The following is a 19,702-nucleotide window of genomic DNA, read 5'->3' as shown; positions in this document are numbered from 1 at the left end:
GAAAGAAAGAAAGAAAGAAAGAAAGAAAGAAAGAAAGAAAGAAAGAAGAGGGGAGAGGAGGGGAAAAAGAGGGAGTCAGGGAGGGAGGGAAGAAGGAGAGGAGGGGAGAGGGAGGAAGAGACGGAGGAAGAGGGGGAGGCAGGGAAAAACGAAGGGAAGGGAAGAGAAGGGAAGGGAGACAGAAAAAAGCTTACTGGGCCTTCTATAGGCTCAGTACGTTCTTATAAATGTAAATGAGGTTATATATTAGGCTAAAAGTATAAGGACTTCTGAAGGACTAAAAGAATATTCTTAACCAGGTCTGATGTCAGAAATGCGTAATAAAATTGTAATGGGTTGAGTTGAGTTCCCACAAAAATCCTATACTGATGTCCTCACCTAGCATAGCCTCCAAATGTGACCTTACTTGGAGGCAGGGCCTTTGCAGAGGTAACCAAGTTGAAATGTTAGGGAGGTGCTAATCCGAGATGACTGGTGTGCTTATAAAAAGTGGGAATTTGGACACATACCCTAACAGCACCACAGGACCATAAAGACAACCCTCCCCAGGCCAGGGAGAGGGCCCTGGAGCAGCTTCTCCCCAACAGCCCTCACTCAGAAGAAGCCCACCCTGCTGACACCTTGATCTCAGACTTCCAGTCTCCAGAACTGCGAGAGAGCAGATTGTTGTCACTGAAGGCCCCAGTGTGCAGTACGTTGCTGCAACACCCCAAGGAAACTAATATGAATTCACCTTTATTTCAAACAGATACTAACAGGTATGATTTCAGTCACCTGGTCCCTCGCCACAGTAACAGCAACGGAGGTATGAAATACTGTTTATGAGGAACCTCACACATGCTACCTCCAATTCTAGAAGAATTTTCCAAAATTAGCATTGGGCTCTCAAGTTTCCAGGTGGTAGAGTGAAATTCAGGGGAGTGAAGCCATGTGTCTAAGGCCACGTAAGCAGCACAGGTCTGAGCCTGGTTGTAGTCACACCAGGTTCCTGTGATCCCAAGACATGGGCTTTGAGTTCCGATACGCTGACATCATTCCTGACTGCATAAGAGTCTAAGAAAATGAAATGAGCCTTTGTCGCGTTTTTATTAGTAAACACCTTCTAAGGATTTTAAGACGTGAAAATGAATACTCTGTAAAGTAGCTGTCCCCAACCTTTTTGGCACCAGGGACCAGTTTTGTGAAAGACAATTTTTCCACGGGCAGGGGTTGGGGGTGAGATGGTTTCAGGATGAAACAGTTGTACCTCAGATCATCAGTCATTAGATTCTCATAAGGAGCACACAACCTAGATCCCTCACACACACAGTTCGCAGTAGGGCTCTGATACGGTTGGGCCGTGTCCCCACCCAAATCTCATTTGTAGTTGAATTGTAGTTCCCACAATACCCACGTGACATGGGAGGGACCCGGTGAAAGGTGATGTAATCATGGCGGTGTTTACCCTCATGCTGTTCTCATTAATGTTGAGTGAGTTCTCACAAGATCTGATGGTTTTATAAGGGGCTTTTCACCCTTTGGCACTTCTCCTTGCTGCCATCATCTGAAGAAGGACATGTTTGCTTCCCCTTCCCTTATGATTTTAAGTTTCCTGAGGCCTCCCCAGCCATGCTGAACTGTCAATTAAACCCCTTTCCTTTATAAATTACCCAGTCTCAGGTATCTCTTTAATGGCAGCATGAGAATGGACTAATACAGGTTTACACTCGTATAAGAATCTAATGCAGCCACTGATCCGACAGGAGGCAGGGCTCAGACAGTAATACGAGTAATGAGGAATGTCTGTAAATAGTTATGAAACTTCACTCCCTCACATGCCACTCACCTCCTGCTGTGTGGACGGGTTCCTGACAGGCCATGGACCACTACCAGACAGTGGCCTGGGGGGTTGGGGACCCCTGCTGTAAAGGGAAGCCTAAAAGATGTTTAGACTCATCTATTGTAAAATGGCTTGAATATCAGCTATAAATTACATTTTCTGTAGCCTAATTAATTTAACGAGTGTCCTATCTTCTTTAAGATGCAGACTTTGGTGTTTTCTCAGGAAATGCTATGGAGCCCACGGGCTGAAGTTCACATGAGCCTGGTTATGCAAGCAAAGATCACATCACAGTGACAGGGAAACGCTCGTGGCACATAGCGGTGCCAGGTGCTGCTTGGAGCATATTGCACATGTGAACACATTCCACTGCCCACACACCTGCTGAGGTGGATGCCATCCTGTTCCCCATTTCCCGGGCAGGAAATGAGACTTGTTTGAGACGCAGGGACTGGCACAGGCAGAATATGGGTGCCGGCCACACTGCCTCTCCACCCTGCCTTCACCCCATGGCAGCAGGGCTGTCTGCTCCAGGCTGTGTCCCCTCTGGCCTCAAGGTCTTCGGCAAATCCCCGGTCCTGTGTGAACCTCAGCATGCAGTTGGTAACTAGGAAACCCTGTGTCCTGACCTGAGTGCCCGCTGCACAGCCAAGCAGGCCTGTGAGTTCATGGGTTAAAAGCATCTTCACTTGAACAGAATACAGCCCTTTTCGAACTGTGCAGTGCTGCACACCGGGCCACAATGAGTCTGCCTGAGGCTCTCGTGCTGAGGCCTCTCCTGCTGGGTTTTAGTTCAGCTGTGGGAAGACCTCGGTCCTGGAGGCTCCTCCCTGATCCCCAGCACAGGCTTTCTTGGCTTCCCTGGCAACTGACCAGGACCCAAATGTGTTACCTCTAGGCACAAAGGACAGCTTTTCCATTCAGTTAAGCTTCCCTTAAAGAAAGAGGACAAGGCAGAGTCTCCACTAAAGGGAGCAATGCTGCTTATGTTTGCAGTTTTATAGAAGTTAAAAAAAAACCTCCCACAAACAGGAGCTAATTTTATAGCTGTTCTCCCTCTCAGTCTCTCTCTCTCTATATATATATGTATACACGCAAACAGATATCTGCTTTTATCATCATTGTGATGTATATTTTTAAATATATATATCTATATATAATAGAGCATCTCTCTACATAAACATATATAGCTAGATATAAAAAACATATCTATATATTTTTAAATATATATCTCATTATCGCCCGGGGGGCTGTTCATCTGAAAATCTGTTTCTAGGTTTATTCTACTAGGGTTACTTAAGTTTTCTGGTTTTCTGATTTTCCACATATGGATTTTTTTTTTCTGAATAACCCAATCAACCTGAAGTTACAAAGTAATTATAAATAAGTGGGTTTGATTTATGTATTATTCTGATTCAAACTTAAATAATCCAGCCTACGCAATATAGCAAAATCCCATCCTTACAAAAAAAACTACAAAAATTAGCTGGACGTGGTGATGCACGCCTTAATCTCAGCAACTCTGGAGGCTGAGGCAGGAGGATCACTTGAGTCCAGGAGCGTGAGGCTTCCATGAGCTGAGATGACACTACTGCACTCCAGCCTGGGCAACAGAGCAAGAATCTGTCTCAACAAAAAGTGAAAAAACTTAAATCGCCTCGCTTTAGTCTCCCCTTTCTATGCCTCATCTGTCCCCCAACTCCCCCCACCACACACACATGCAGTGGCAAATAAATACGTCTTTTATTGCACTTCCACCTTCCAGTTTCCTCCACCCAGTATTCATTGAATCCATGAATCAAAAATAAATACTTTGCCTTCTAAGATATTGTAAGTGTTCGTGATTTGAAATGAGTATTTTGTTCTAGCAGAGGGTACTACTTGTCATTATTGATAAGCCTGTCAGTATTTCTGTTTTCTGTAGTTTTATTCATTTGTTTTGGTTTTCATTAAATGCTCCTGTTTAAAACAAATCCGTGATATCTGATTTGCACTATTTCAGCAGGTTTTAGCCAGGCAGAAGAAAAATACTTCATGTATAAGCTTTCTTAGTCCAAAGAAAACGTGGAGAACACCAGCTCTGGGCACTTGCATCAGGAATGCAAACCAAAAGCTATTCAGCCTGGGATGTGTGTGGTGGGGCAGGAGAAGGAATTCATGTAATACTCAAATGGATTATAAAAACAAGGCATTAAGTGTTGGAAAAATCTAGCAATTGGTGTTCGAAGTAAATGGTGAAGTCGTTTTCACTCTAAGCAGGTACGCAAATAGCCAGTGCCAGTGAGAGAGACCACCCAGCAATGGCCAGACAGGCCACGTTGGTTGTAGCCTAAGGAGTGGAGCTGCGGGCATGGGAAAGGCACTTGCTGGGCTGCCTCACCCTCCCTCCACCTCCGAAGGCTGAGACGCAGGCTTGCAGGTCTGTTTTGTCTACTCCGCACCCTACGTTCACCCCTGAATAACTTTCTGCCTGGATGTAAGAGAAATCTTTGTGCTTCAGTTTCTGCACTGTAACTATTCCCATCCCCAGCCAGGAACTTCACAAGGATTCTGAGAAGGTGTAAGAAATCAGATGGCAAGTTCCATTTGACTTTTCAAAAAAAGGGTGCCATGTTATTGCACCAACTTAATAATTAGTTATTAACCATATTATTGGTCATTATTAATCATTATAATTATAATTTTATCATTATAATTTATTTAATATAATATTGGTAGTATGTTGATATGTTCTATATTAATGTTATGTTAGTATATTCTCTGTATTAGATGATTAACAATTGTATAGTCATATATTGTATATATCATGTGTCATATGTATTCATATTATATATACTATTAATACATAATATGTGTTACATATAATGGACAATGTTAATGCATATGCCACATTAACATAAATTATACTGTAATTAATTATAGGTAATTGCTAATTATTATTAGTTTTTTATTAGTCACATTAATTATGGGTATATGATTTAAGAAACCCCAATAAAGATTTGTGAAAGAGACCAAGTTTGGTTTTTCAAATTTCCAAAATGATTCTTAAGGATTTTTACAAAAATCAGTCTCTTTTGCGATTTCCCTTTACTTAGTGCTTACAAAAGTGGCTGGGAAGACAAATAGAGCAACAAAACTGAAATAATGGCCCCAGTGGCAATTACAGATCAATCAGATACTAAGTCATCATTGACATAAAAATCAAAATGAAAATATAATTTAATTTGGTAAAAAGAGTTACACATTTTGATTAACTGCCTCTATTTTGTGAAGCAGGAGGCAGGGCAACGTGGTGAGAAGGACGCAGGGTTCAGAGTGCGTGAACCTTCCTTCAGGCACCCAGCTTCCTGGCATCCCTGCTCAGGGACATCGGACCCCTGTCACCCACCTCAATTCCCAGGACTCTCCCAAGCACAAATGTGAACACTCATCATCTACTGCAGCGTTTTGCGCAAACCCAGGACATGCCTGAGTGCCGGTGCAGCGTGCTGGTGGTCACTGGATCACTATTAAAGAATTCCAGAAAGCACAAGTAAAAATGTGTCCTTTTTGTTGAACCTTGACAAGTCTCCTTTTTTCCAACAAAAAGAATGCCTGTTATTATCCCTAATTAAAGCCATCAGATCTCGTAAGAACTCACTCACTAATACAAGAACAAAAGTAACTTAGATTTTGTAAGTCGCCTCAACCACATCTATAAGAGATTCCTTTGCAGCCACCTGAGTTCCCACCCATGAACCACCACCTGGGTCCATAAATTCTTCATGAGAACAGATTGAAGGCTGTGAGCTTGGACGGCAGGAGAAACCTCTCACGAGGCATCATTGGCTCTAAATAGAACCTCTGCTTTGCTTGAAACGTGGAGTGAAATATACTATTCAAATTTTGTCTAGAAACAATTACAGGATTAAAAATTTGGTGGACCTAATGTCTTTATCAACATATGGCAAACAAAATGATGACTGAAGTATGTTCAGTCTGAAGGCCACTCCATACAGAAATGGCTGTGGCAAAAGTGATATCATATCTTCAATAGTCAAGAAGAAAATGACCTTCAAACTCCCTTGTCAACGTTTAGACTAATTAGCTGGAGTCATTATAATTTTGTGAAAATATATATGAAATGAAAAAGAAATTAGGCATAAAATTGCTAACCTTCCCTGAGTGCTCGTTCTGCTATAGGCACTGTTCGGACCACTCTGTGCACAGGTGACCATGGAAGACTTTATTCGTTCATTTTCACACTGCTATAAAGATACTACCCAAGACTGACTAATTTATAAAGGAAAGAGGTTTAATTGACTCAGTTCCACATGGCTGGGAGGCCTCAGGAAACCTACAATCATGGCAAAAGGGAAGCAAGGACCTCCTTCACGTGGTTGCAGGAGAGACAGAAGAAAGCAAAGGGGGAAGAGCCTCTTGTAAAACCATGAGATCTCACGAGAACTCACCCACCATCATGAGAAGAGTGAAACTGCCCCATGATCCAATCACATCTCTCCCTCAACACGTGGGGATTACAGGGCCCTCCCTCGACCCATGGGAATTACACTTTTTTTTTTTTTTTTTTTGAGACAGAGTCTCACTCTGTTGCCCAGACTGGAGTACAGTGGCATGATCTCAGCTCACTGCAACCTCCGCCTCCCAGGTTCAAGTGATTCTTCTGCCTCAGTCTCCTGAGTAGCTGGGATTACAGGTGCCCACCACCATGCCCAGCTAATTTTTATATATTTAGTGGAGATGGTGTTTCACCATGTTGGCCAGGCTGGTCTCAAACTCCTGACCTCAGGTGATCTACTCACCTTGGCCTCCCAAAATCCTGGGATTACAGCCATTGGCCACTGTGCCCAGCCAGGGATTACAATTTGAGATGAGATTTGGTTGGGAACACAGAGCCAAACCATATCAGAGACTCAGGAAGGATTGACCTGACCTCTACTCATGGCTCCTCTCCTGTGGCTTCCAGCGCTGGCCAGGCTACTCCTCCTTACCCCCCAAGAGAAAACGTTAGATTCCTCCATGACCTAGTTCTGAAATTGCTGTTTCATTCTTCAGTTCAAATTATTCTCATTTTTAATAAATATAATCATAATCCAATTTTACATGCTGGGCTCTCCACCCATAATTAATAGAATTAATCTGGAACCATTCCTGTTCTCACGGAACCATTTATTAACAACTGAATTATGGTTCACAGCACCGAGGGCCTCTTTTTTCTACTGCATCATGAATTGTACAAAGTATTTTAATCTTTATTCCAAGACTGCTATAGGAAAAAAGAAAAGAAAGCGCTAATGCTAACTGAGGAAAGGATGCACACTGGAAATTTAAGAAGAAAACCTGGCAGTCTAACTCCAAGTGTATTACACTATCTGTGACAAGTCCCTCCCCATAAAACAACACAAAAGACCGTGAGATACAAAGTCGGTTTCTACTCCAAGTAAATTTGTAAGAACTCTGCAGCAGCTCGGCATGAAAAGGATGTTCATCTATTAATAACTTAGCTATCACACAATATGAAAATGTTTTACGGTTTTACACCATTTTAATAAATCATATTACCCCCAAAATCTATGTGTATAACTAGATAATCATCTTTAAACATACAATTAAAGCCTCCCTGGGTTGAAGGAAACATCACACACCAGGGCCCATCAGGCGGTCGGGGGCAAGGCGAGGGAGAGCATTGGGACAAACACCTAATGCGAGCGGGGTTTGAAACCTAGATGACTGGTTGACAGGTGCAGCAAACCACCATGGCCCATGTATACGTGGCCCATGTAACAAACCTGCATGTTCTGCACACGTATCCCAGGACTTAAAGTAAAACTCAAAAACAAAAAAACCTCCCTGGGTTTCCTTCCAAGTTCCTGTATATACAGTATTCAATTGTTACTATACTTTGAATAAAGGAACCATTCTCATTGTGATATACTTTGGGAAAATTCAAATTACCCAAAATCCTTTAAAAAATTTTTTCTGTGATGGGCTATTCAGTAATGATGTGGATGTGGGAAATCCGAACTCACCAAGAGGAAGGGAAGAACAGAGGAAAGTCTTCCAGGGTGAGGAGACCACAGAAGCCAGTGCCCACGTGGCCTGTGGCAATAGTGAGGGCTAGAAGGCCAGGCCGGGGACAGGTGATAAAGGACCAGGAAGGGCCTGTCCAGTCAGTGTCATTGGCCATCATTGGCCATCTCTAAGTCTGGATACAGTGTGAGCAGCTTTATCCCAGCAGCTGAGCTCCAGTGGACTGGGGACTGTGGGGGTGGGATTAGGGGGCTGGATTAAATGGAGGAGCAAACACGAGAAAGACACATTAGCAGGTCATTCTGCATGGGGCCTGGTGCCATCGACCACGCGCTAGCCGTAGGCTGAAGGAAGGAACAAAACCCACAGCGGCTTCACTTTCTGTATCAGTTCAGTCGGAGATCAACGTGATGGCAATTGCTAAGAAGTCAAGGGTGAGTTCCATCTGCCTCAGGCCGCCTGAGAGCTGTGGGTGGGCGGGAAGCTGGGGCGGGGGAATCTGCAGCCTCCACCCCACCTACCTGCTGGGAGCGCTCCCTGCTCTCACTTCCAGTGGCCTCCCCTTGGAGCTGGATTCCTTCCCCCAAACCTAAAATAATCTCGAATCGAGAAGTGCAGGCCTATTACCACGCTTTCAAATCTATTTTCCACATGTGTAGAGGGCAAACAAATCAATAACGTCTGAACAAGTTGAATATGCAAATATTTGCAATGGTAGTTATTAAAACTCGTAATTCAGTCTCCACAGTCTCCGCAGTTTGCACTGCCTTTATTGAAGAAGTCTCTCAATTCTTTAGCTGGTATATAATGTGAGCGAGAAGTTAATGATATTCATTGCCAGGTCTGAGAACATTCCCTTTCATCTGAAGGATATAAACACTGAATATTTATATTTTAAAGGAAAGGATGAGTTGTGCTATATTACTTTTCAATAATTTTATATGAATTCAATAAACAGATTATGAATATCATAAATCTCATTTTATTAAAATAATGATTATCTGCTGGGTAAAGTGACAGGTTATTTAATCAAATAAGGAAAATATCAATGTTTGATCTATAATACCTTTTTCATTGATCATGGTGTTCCATTTGTATTGGTATCTATGGACCTAATTTTATGATCTTCCATCTATACTAAGGCACATGAGAGAGAGCACTCAAGCACCAGCAGCTCACAGGCACGCCTCACTGGGAGGTGAAGTATAATAGCCAGGAACCAGAAAACCCTCATTAGAAAACCTGCTCCTGCCTCTCTGGGTCCAGAGGTGAGACATGCATGTTCCCCAGGCCTCCTTCTCCTCTCACATGTGCTTTTACAGTTCCAGGATTCTGTTTGCTTTCTGGAAGCCCTCGGGTTGCAGTGAATCGCTGTTTCCTATGAGCCATCTCCATGTAGGGAAACTGATAAAGGAAGAAAAACTGACAATCTTGACCTCCATCCTGGAAATTTTTTATAAGTCCAAAAGAGCAGAGCTCTGGTGTGGAAAGAAAACAAGGGAAGAAGGAAGTAGGAAAAAAGAGAAGCTGGAAACACTCCTCCAACTCTGCTCAGAACACACTGGTTAAATAATACTCGATGATGAGTGAAGAATTTAGAGACAGAAAGGCTGATAACGTTTTAAAAGAGTGCCCACCCAAACAACAATCAAGAGGAAAATTAATTCCAGTAGATTTACAAAACAGAGCATTCGACATATGACAACATAGACAAATCTTAAAAACACAATGTTGACTGAGAAAAGCAAGTCCCAGAAGATAACAACATGTTTCACCATGTTTACGGTGCTCAGAAATAAACAAAAGAAAACGTGTTTTTAGACTTAGGTACTACTTGTCACTCGCGTCCCTGTGAAGAAACCACCAAACAGGCTTTGTGTGAGTAATAAAGCTTTTTAATCACCTGGGTGCAGGTGGGCTGAGTCAGCGAAGCAACATAGGGGTGGGGCCATTTTATAGGATTTGGGTAGGTAAAGGAAAATTACAGTCAAAGGGGGTTGTTCTCTGGCGGGCAGGGGTGGGGGGTCACAAGGTGCTCAGTGGGGGAGCTTTTGAGCCAGGATGAGCCAGGAAAAGGAATTTCACAAGGTAACGTCATCAGTTAAGGCAGGAGCAGGCCATTTTCACTTCTTTTGTGGTGGAATGTCATCAGTTAAGGCAGGAACCGGCCATCTGGATGTGTACATGCAGGTCACAGGGGATAGGATGACCTAGCTTTGGCTCAGAGGCCTGGACACTACTGCATTAGGGTTGCCATAACAAAGTACCACATATGAGGTGGCTTAAACAACAGAAATGTATCATCCCACAGTTCTGGGGGCCAGAAGTCTGAGGATCAAGTGTTGTCAGGGCTGGTTCCTTCTGAAGTTGAGAGGAGGATTTGGTCCAAGTCTCTCTCATCAGCTTGTGATGGCCGTCTCTATGTTCCCATGATGCTCTCCCAACAATGGCTGTGTCTCCAAATTTCGCCTTTTGATAAGGACTCCAGTCATATCAGATTGGGGCCCACACTAATGACCTCATTTTCACTTGATTAGTTTTATAAAGCCCCTATCTCCAAGTGAGGTCACATTCTGAGACACAGGAGGGAAGATTCCAACATAAGAATTTGAGGAGGAACAAAATCCAACACACAACAAATACATACATTATAAAACCACTGAAAAGGACAAGTGGATAATAAACATACAATTGAGAGTCCAGCTCCAAGGGGCTGGCACGAGAATGGTTATGAGATGGGGGACGGAGACTAAGGTCGGTTCTAGCCCTCAGGAAGGTGATGGGTTTACAGGTGTTCATGACAGTGTCACCATTTATAACGTCAGTGTGCCATGAATATTGGTTTATGTATGCTGGGTCTATATTTTAAAATATAATAAAGAAGAAAACGGAAGAAAGTAAGAGAGTGATTTGAGCTCTGTGAAAATGAAAGAAATGGAGTCCCTCAAGCATAAACAGAACTCCCCTCCAGTTCAGACGCTACGAAGGCAGCAGTGAGTCTTTATAAAAACTAACAAATAATAAAGGTAAATAGAGTTCCATCCGTGAAACAGTTCCCTTTTTCTAAATATTTATAATGCTCATGGTTAGCACGATCGTAAAACACATACCCTCAACTTCATTTAAAGGATCTGGGAAATAAGTCGTCCTTGATGGTACTATAAACACAAACTGGTTGTTGCCAAGCATCTTCCTGTACAGGAGGTAAACACCACTGCTGGAACTCCGGTTCTTGATCAAAAGCCTCAGGACTGCTTTCAACTTTCCAATGCACCTTGTGAAGCCCTCCTGCATAGTCCCTGCCCCACAGAATACTCCAGGATCCCAGGCTCATGGCTCCCTGAGGCCCATTTGTATGGGTGTGATTCCCGGAGTCTCAGAACTGTTTTTGTGTTTTTGCTTTCTTCATGGAGGGGTATTTATCCTATTCTGCTAAATTCTGAATAACAATAACTAACACTTCCATAACATTTACTGTGTTTCAGGGAGAATTTAAACACTTTGCACAGATTAGTTTACTTAACTCAATGAAGTAAGTGCGATTAGCATGCCCACCTCACAGACGGAGAAACAAGATGATTAAGTGGCCAAAGTCTCACAGCTAGTAAGTAAAGGGACTGGTGCTTAAATCCTTTATCTAAAGATTTAAAGCACACACAAACCTACAAACCCAACTTGAGGTTCCAGCCTGACTCTCAGTGCTAATTTCAACATCCAGGAGACTGGATTATCTTGTGTAACATTTAAATTCTTCCTGAAGGAAGCAAAAACTGTTCAGATATTACTCAATGAACAGAGAAGTGAATTGAACTTATTTGCTTTATTGACCAAAATGAGCCTTTTTGACATGACTGGCCTTTTAACATGACTACTCAGCTCTCTGCATGTAACTAATAATTGTATAGAATGTGTAGTACGTGGTGCTTTGCCCAAACAGAACTTTCACATGGTCTGAAAAAAATGGCCAGTTCCTTGAGCCACCCACCTCTGAAAATCACAGAGCAGAAAGTGAATTGCCATCCAAGGAGGCTCATGAAAGTGCCTTTTACATCCATCTTCACCACGGTCCCAGGCCCATGTGTGAGTTCCACCAGACTCCAGAAATTTCCAGTGGCCACAGTGGACTCTTAAAAGGTTTGTTATGGCCAGGCACAGTGGCTCATGCTTGTAATCCTAGCACTTTGGGATGTCAAGACAGGTGGATCGCTTGAGCCCAGTCTGGGCAACATGGCAAGACCCGGTCTCTACAAAAAAAAAAAAAAAAGTAAAAAAAAAAAGAAAAGAAAATCCAAAAACTAGCCAGATGCACACCTGTAATCCCAGCTAATTGAGAGGCTGAAGTGGGAGGATCCCTTGAGCTGGGCAACAGACGTTGCAGTGAGCCAAGATCACACCGCTGCATTCCAGCCTGGGCAACAGAGCAAGACTCTCAAAAAAAGCAAAAAAAAAAAAAAAAAACAAAAAAAAAAAACACTTGATGTTGTGCCCTGAGCTACCGTGCATCCACCTACAACACGGGCATGACTATCAGGAGCTTATCCTCCATGTGAGTGACAACAATAGGCCTACCTTTTCTGGTCTTCTTCTGGCGAGACTCATGACTGTTTTCGTGTTCCTTTAACATGGGCTTGATCCAAGTTCCCTTAAGCCAGCTGGAAAACATTAATTAATTTCCCTATGCCTATTATACATGCTATTTGGTAATAAAACAATTGTTCATTCTAGTTCTTTTTAATAACATCCAGAGTATGGTTTGGTTGTATGCTTTAGATGTGGAGGAATTACCTATGTGTGCGTGTGCACGTGTGTGTATACATATGTATTAGGGTTCTCTAGAGGGATAGAACTAATAGGAGAGATAGATAGATAGATAGATAGATAGATAGATAGATAGATAGATAGACAGATATATCTTATTAGTTCTATATATATTAGTTCTATATATATATAGGAGTTTACTAAGTAGTATTAACTCACATGATCACAAAGTCTCATAATAGACTGTCTGCAAGCTGAGGAGCAAGGAAGCCAGTCTGAGTCCCAAAGCTGAAGTACATGGAGTCCAATGTTCAAGGGCAGGAAGCATCCAGCACGGGAGAAAGATGTGGGCTAGGAGGCTAACCATTCCAGTCGTTTTATGTTTTTCTGCCTGCTTTATATTCTAGCTACACTGGCAGCTGATTAGATTTTGCCCATCCAGATTAAGGGTGGGTCTGCCTTTCCCAGCCTACGGACTTAAATTTTAATCTCCTTTGGCAACACCCTCACAGACACACTCAGGATCAATACTTTGCATCCTTCAATCCAATCAAGTTGACACTCAGTATTAACCAGCACAAGTTCACCCTTTGTCAACTTGAACCCATACACATCTCCAAAGATCATACATAATCTTCAAATAAATGCAATAAGATCATAATTATGCCTAACATAATACAACCATCCTTTGTACAACTGGAAATGCACCAATCCCCAAACCAAATGGTATTACATAAAGATAACAATACTTAAATGCCGATATGAAGTCAATAAATCTTATGTCACATGATAAAGGAAAAAAGAAATAAATGAAGACATTTTCCTAGTACAAGTGTACACATACAGAAACATGTTTTTAACAAAAGGAGGAGGAAACACTCATGACAATTACAATCCTCATTTCTGCAACTGGTCAGGTGGTCATAGCTGGTATTGATGACTACCTTCCTCTACTGCCCATTCTGTATTCCCTTTGCCTTCAGCAAGCACCTCAGCAGGCCATGGTTTTTTTTCCTGGTAGAGTGATCCTAACATTCATTCTTGAAGGATCTGAGCCATTTGTAGTCCTGCCTGGATTGGGCTGTTGCAGTTTCCCATTGATCTTAATCACAGGGCATAGTAATACTAGGAGACACCCTAATGGGTCTCCTATATTCCATGCATACTCTTCCTTACCTCCATTGTGGAGCAGTAGACTGATTTCATCTTGATACTCCAGGTCAATCGCCCCAGCCAACACTGTAACTCCCTTCTTAGTCTCTTGACTTAAAGTTAGGAGGAGCCCAAAGTGTCCAGGTGGCAATCTTAACTTCCAGTTTAATGGAATTGTTGTTGGATCTCCTGGTGGTAGCATTCCTCCCCCAGAACTAAGACCTCCAGGCCAGCAGAACATAATGTCGTGGGAACAGAAAGCAAAAATCTTGCTAGTGCATCACTAGGGGTGATGGTGAGAGGTGCCACTTCCACTTCCATCCCTTGATTCTTGGACCCATGAATCCTGGCTATGGGAGAAACAGGACCATATATTGGACACTGATTCAGAGCATACATAGCCTTCTGGAGAACTTTGCCCCAGCCCTGCAAAGTATTGTCACCTGGTTGGCATCGTAATTGTGACTTCAAAAGGCCATTCCACCATTCTATAAATCCAGCTACTTCAGGATGATTGGGGGAACATGGTAAGACCCGTGAATTCCATGAGCATGAGCCCACTGCCGCACTTTGTCAGCTATAAAGTGAGTGCCTTGGTCAGAGACAATACTGTGTGGAATACCTGACGGTGGATAAGGCATTTCAAAAGTCCACAGGTGGTAGACTTGGCAGAAGCACTGCAAGCAGGGTAGGCAAACCCGTATCTGAAGTAAGTATCCATTCCAGTGAGGACAAACCTCTGCCCTTTCCATGATGGAGGAGGTCCAACATAATCAACCTGCCACCAGGGAGCTGGCTGATCACCCCCAGGAATGGTGACATATCGAGGGCTCAGTGTTGGTCTCTGCTGCTGGAAAGTTGAGGACTCGGCATTGGCCATAGCCAGGTCAGCCTTGGTGAATGGAAGTCCAAGTTGCTGAGCCCACGTGTAACCTCCATCCCCTGCCACCATGGCCACTTTGTTCAGGGCCCATTGGGTGATGACAGGGGTGGCTGGGGAAAGGGGCTGAGGGGTATACCCAGAACAGGTCATCCTATTCACTTGATTATTAAAATCCTCCTCTGCTCAGGTCACCCGTTGGTGAGCACTCACATGGGATACAAATATCTTCACAGTTTTGGACCACTCAGAGAGGTCCATCCACATACCTCGTCCCCAAATTTCTTTCTCATCAATTTTCCAATCATGCTTATTCCAAGACCCTGACCATCCACCCAAACCATTGGCTACATGAATCAGTATATAAACGCACATCTGGCCACTTCTCCTTCCATGCAAAGTGCTCAACCAGGTGCACTGCTCAAAGGCCAGTTCCATTTGGGAAAGGCCAAATGGAAGCCATTAAAGCTGGCTTTACTTAGAGAAATAGTAAATAAAAAACAATATCACATCTCAGGAGGGAATGTGAAGATTAGTGTCATCATCAAGGAAAATTTCCCTTCGCTGCTGTCCTTCAGAAATATCCTAGACAGGGGCTGTAGTGCCGCAGCTGTCCACTTTCGGATGGTGCCTGCATACCATTCAGAGCCTTCTGTAAACCAGACCCTCGTCTTCTCTTCCTCTGTCAACTGATCATAGGCAACTCCTCGTAAGGCCATCAGTGCAGGCTGGAAGAGAGAAGGCAGGGTGGCAGGAGTGGAGCCCGTGGGCATTTGAACGATTTCCTCATGTGATGTACTTGTGCCTTCAGGACGTGCTTGAACCCAATCACGTATATTACCACCTCCATTTGATGATTGAATGCTGCTGTGCATGACCCAATTTATGGCTAGATGGGTCAGAAAGCACCCAGCTCATGATAGGCAGTTCAGGTCACATGGTGACTTGAAGACCCATAGTCAAACATTCAGTTTCGACCAAAGCCCAGTAATAGACTGAGAGCTATCTCTCAAAAGGAGAGTAGTTATCTGCAGAAGATGGCAGAGACTTGCTCCAAAATCCTAGAGGCCTGTACTGTAATTCGCCTAGGGGGGCCTGCCAGAGGCTCCAAACAGCGTCCCTATCTGCCACTGACACCTCAAGAACCATTGGATCTGTCGGATCATATGGCCCAAGTGGCAGAGCAGCTTGCACAGCAGCCTGGACCAGTTGCAGAGCCTTCTCCTGTTCTGGAGCCCACTGAAAACTGGCAGCCCTTTGGGTCACTTAATGAAAGGGCAGGATTAACACACCCAAATGAGGAATGTGTCACCTTCAAAATCCAAAGGGGCCCACTAGGCATTGTGCCTCTTTCTTGGTTGTAGGAGGGGCCAAATGCAGCAACTTATCCTTCACCTTAGAAGGCATATCTCAACAGGCCCCACACCACTGAACCCCTAGAAATTTTACTGAGGTAGAAGGTCCCAGAATTTTTGTCAGATTTATTGCCCATCCTCTGGCACACAAATGTCTCACCAAGAAGTCCAGTGTGTTTCCTACTTCTGGCTCACTGGGTCCAATTAACATAATGTCATCAGTGTCATGGACCAGTGTGATATCTTGCAGAAGCAAAAAGCAATCAAGGTCTCTCTGAATAAGATTATGACACAAAGCCGGAGAGTTGATATACTCCTGAGGTAGGACAGTAAAGGTATATTGCTGGCCTTACCAGCTGAAGGCAAATTGCTTCTGGTGGGCCTCATGGACAGGAATGGAGAGAAAGGCATTTGCCAAGTCAATGACTGCACACCAGGTCCCAGGAGATGAGTTAATTTGCTCAAGCAATGACACTACATCTGGTCCAGCAGCTGCAGTTGGAGTCACCACTTAGTCAAGTTTATGATAATCCACTGTCCTTCTCCAAGATCCATCAGTCTTCTGCACAGGCCAAAAGGAGAGCTGAATGAGGATGTAGGGGAAATCACCACCCCTGGGTCTTTCAAGTCCTTGATGGTGGCACTAATCTACACATTCCCTCCTGAGATGTGTATTGGTTTTTATTTACTATTTCTCTAAGTAAAGACAGCTCTCATGGCTTCCATTTGGCCTTTCCCATCATAACAGCCCTCACCCTACCAGTCAGAGAGCCAACATGGGGGTTCTGCCAGCTGCTAAGTATATCTATACCGATTATACATCTGGAACTGGGGAAATGACCACAGGATGCGTCCAGGAACCCACTGGACCCACTGTAAGTCAGACCTGAGCTTTCATTAATTATGTGACCTTCTTTAACTGGAGGACCACAGTGAGGTTTTGGGTTCCTGGAATCAACTTCAGCTCAGAGCCAATGTCCATTAGTCCCTAAAATGTCTGATTATTTCCCCTTCCCCAGTGCAGTTACCTTGGTAAAAGGCTGGAGGTCTCCTTTGGGAAGGATGGGAGAAAGATTAACAGCATAAATTGTCAGGACCTTGAAACTGTGGCAAATCAAAGATCCCCTTGAGGAAGGACCTGGTCTCCCCTTCATTCAAGGGGTTTTGTGTCTGTAAACTGGCTCAAGTCTGGAAATTGATTGAGGGGCTGTGACACTGTTTTTCTCATTCAAATTAGTCTTTTGTCCATTTGACCTGGACATTTTTTGCTTATATAAATTAAGTAGGAATGCAGTAGGCTTCCTAACAATTTCACCTCTAGAAACACTGTGATCAATTAACCAATGCCAGAGACTCTTCCGATTGTTGCTTTGCCTCTGCTGTCCATTACAGTAGCTATGCCTACCTTGCCTTTGACCGTTGAGTGCCACTGCCTGGCCCCTGCCACCTCATGATACAATTATTCCCATTGTATTTAAATTTTGTAGTTGAATGACTGTGGTTCCCACTGCTAGATCTGATATACAGAGAAGAGCAATTATAGGGCTCTTCAAAAATGCAGGTGCTACCCTCACAAATCTATTTCACAAAGCATTGGTTGAGGGTGTATCTTCTGACCCTCCAACTGGGATAAGTAGGTCTAAAGTCCCTAATCCACTTCACCAACCCAATCTCCCTAAATGTTTGCATCCCTTCCTCTACATTAAACCAAGGGAGATCAGGTATTTCCAGTTCACTCACAGTGGGCCATCTTTTAATCCATGTTTCAGCTAACCAAGCAAATAAACTATTAGAACCTTGTGTAACTCCCTGAACTGCAACATTAAATGCAGAATCCCTACTTAATGGGCCCAAATCAATAAATTCTGCCTGATCCAACACTATGTTTCTTCCAACATTATCTCACACCCTTAATATCCATTCCCATGCCTGTTCTCCAGATTTCTGTTTATATAAATTACAAAGCTCAAGCAGTTCTTTTCAAGTGTCACACACCTCCTCATGGATCACACTCAATCTCACCTCTAGGGGCCTGCCAGGACTTTAGTCAAGTTATAGGTCTAGAAGCAAACAAGGGTGTTGGGATTGGTTCCTGAGGAGAATCAACATTATCTTGCCTAGCAACTGCCTCAGGGGTGGCCATCACTGTTACCTCAGGTAGTGCAGGGTTTGTCTCCTCTGACAAAAGTGAGAAGGCTGATGGAAGCATGGGTCAGGTAGGGGATGTTGCCACTACTGAAGATAGGGAAGCTGTTTCTTCTGGCAAGAAAGAGTCATCAGAGTTTATAAGCTCAGTGTCCCCAGCTTCATCAGGGTCCTCCCACACGTCCCCATTCCAAGTTTCAGGGCCCCATTCTTTTCTAATCCATGCCCTCACTTTAACAGTAGACACTTGGTGAGGCTGTGTATGCACATTAAGCTGCAGGTTAGCTACTCACATGATAACAGCTTGTGTTTGATTTGCCACAATTTCAACTCTTTCTCTACAGGAAATATGACTCTGACTCAGGGCAATCTTAGATTTGAGGCTCCGTATCTGCTTCTGAAGCCAGGAGTTAGAATCTCTGAGTTCATCAATTTTCTTTCATCACTTTGTCCAGTGAACTTAGGAGCAACCAACCAGCTTCATTATGTTCCTTGGTTCTCCACATATGGTCAAAGGTATTATGTATACAGTCACTAAACTCCTTGTCTCTCACGAACAGTGAATCAGGAGCGTCAAATGCATTTATTTTGCAAAACTCTCTGAACAGTTCACACCAAGGACTCTCAGTTTTCTCCATACCATTATCAGTAGAGTCCTTAGCATTTGGGGGTCTAATTTTATTAGGCAGCCAACTGCAGAAACTGCAAAAACAACTGAGTCCCAAACTGAAGTCCCCAAACTGAAGAACTTGGGGTCTGATGTTCAAGGGCAGGAAGCATCCAGCCCAGGAGAAAGATGTAAGCTGGGAGGCTAACCAGTCTAGCCTTTTCACGTTTTTCTGCCTGCTTTATATTCACTGGCAGCTGATTAGACGGTACCCACCCAGATTAAGGGTGGCTCTGCCTTTCACAGCCCACTGACTCAAATGTTAATCTCCTTTGGCAACACCCACACAGACAAACCCAGAATCATTATTTTGCATCCTTCAATCCAATTCAAGTTGAAACTCAGTATTAACCATCACAACATATATATTCAATTATATTCAACAGATGATGACTAGAGATTACAGAAGCAGATAATATAGGTAGAGATAAGCATATATAGATAAGCATAGGAGAGAGTCTTCATGAAGCAAAACTCACTTTAAAGTAGGGAAGATGCTTTTAAAAGAAGCTTAAAAAAGAACAAGAAAATATTGAACTGAAAAGAAATCTATTTAAAATACAAATGGAAGACATTTTAACAGAATCCATAGGCATCATCTCATAGAAGGGAGATGCACACACAAATATACACACATATGCATACACACACATGCATGCACACACACACGCACATACAATCTTGGTCTTGACCAGTTATCAGATAGACTTTAAGAAAATGACAATTCTGTGACATTATCCTCTTGATCTATTGGGCGATATGCAGTTATGAGTTCTGGCATTTGAGAGAATCTTGCTACCATTTACTTTGAAGAAGGAGGAATTTGCAATCATACATTCTCATAATTCACAGAAAATTTTAATGAGTAATAAATGAAAGTGTCATCAACAATCAAA

The sequence above is a fragment of the Piliocolobus tephrosceles genome, chromosome 15 (assembly GCF_002776525.5).
Source record: "Piliocolobus tephrosceles isolate RC106 chromosome 15, ASM277652v3, whole genome shotgun sequence".
Taxonomy (NCBI): domain Eukaryota; kingdom Metazoa; phylum Chordata; class Mammalia; order Primates; family Cercopithecidae; genus Piliocolobus; species Piliocolobus tephrosceles.
The sequence above is the reverse complement of the archived record's forward strand: the minus strand, read 5'-3'. Positions refer to the sequence as shown.